The following is a 1,111-nucleotide window of genomic DNA, read 5'->3' as shown; positions in this document are numbered from 1 at the left end:
TGTTTACCATGTAATTCTGTCTCATTCCTGAATTGTTTAGAGAATTTCTGCCTCTTTCTCCGCTTCCAGCCACTAGAGATACATGTAGCCATGGTTTCACCCTTTGTAAAAAGAAAAAAAAAGCCTTATTATTTCACTACGAAAGCTTGCAAGGGCCTTTTTCATGCAAGACAAAAGACTTCTCTGCATCCAAACATTTTCCCTCCTCTTTTAGCCACTGTTCAATTTGGTATTTGCAAATAATCAGAAAAACATACCTAACTTGAGCTAAAACCATGAAGTGGGGACTCTAGAAATTTATTAAATTTTATTTTTGTATTATGTGGAGGTAAGAGGGTTTTTTTGTTTTTTGTTGCTACTCCAGGATCCTAACCTTAACCCTAACCCCAACCCCAACCCCAACCCTGGCCTGGCCCAGCCTTGGCCTGGCCTAACCCTGGCCTGGCCTAACCTGGCCTAACCCTAACCCTGGCCTGGCCTGGCCTAGCCTGGCCTAGCCTGGCCTGGCCTAGCCTGGCCTGGCCCTGGCCTGGCCTAGCCTGGCCTGGCCTATTTCTGGCCTGGCCTAGCCTGGCCTGGCCTAGCCTGGCCTGGCCTAGCCTGGCCTGGCCTGGCCCCAGCCTGGCCTATTTCAGCCTGGCCTGGCCTGACTGGCCTGGCCTAACCCTAACCCTGGCCTGGCCTAGCCTGGCCTGGCCTAACCCTGGCCCTGGCCTACTGGCCTGGCCTGCCTGGCCTATGGCCTGGCCTGGCCTGGCCTGGCCTGGCCTGGCCTGGCCTGGCCTGGCCTGGCCTGGCCTGGCCTGGCCTGGCCTGGCCTGGCCTGGCCTGGCCTGGCCTGGCCTGGCCTGGCCTGGCCTGGCCTGGCCTGGCCTGGCCTGGCCTGGCCTGGCCTGGCCTGGCCTGGCCTGGCCTGGCCTGGCCTGGCCTGGCCTGGCCTGGCCTGGCCTGGCCTGGCCTGGCCTGGCCTGGCCTGGCCTGGCCTGGCCTGGCCTGGCCTGGCCTGGCCTGGCCTGGCCTGGCCTGGCCTGGCCTGGCCTGGCCTGGCCTGGCCTGGCCTGGCCTGGCCTGGCCTGGCCTGGCCTGGCCTGGCCTGGCCTGGCCTGGCCTG

The sequence above is a fragment of the Ahaetulla prasina genome, chromosome 1 (assembly GCF_028640845.1).
Source record: "Ahaetulla prasina isolate Xishuangbanna chromosome 1, ASM2864084v1, whole genome shotgun sequence".
In the NCBI taxonomy this organism is placed as follows: domain Eukaryota; kingdom Metazoa; phylum Chordata; class Lepidosauria; order Squamata; family Colubridae; genus Ahaetulla; species Ahaetulla prasina.
The sequence above is the reverse complement of the archived record's forward strand: the minus strand, read 5'-3'. Positions refer to the sequence as shown.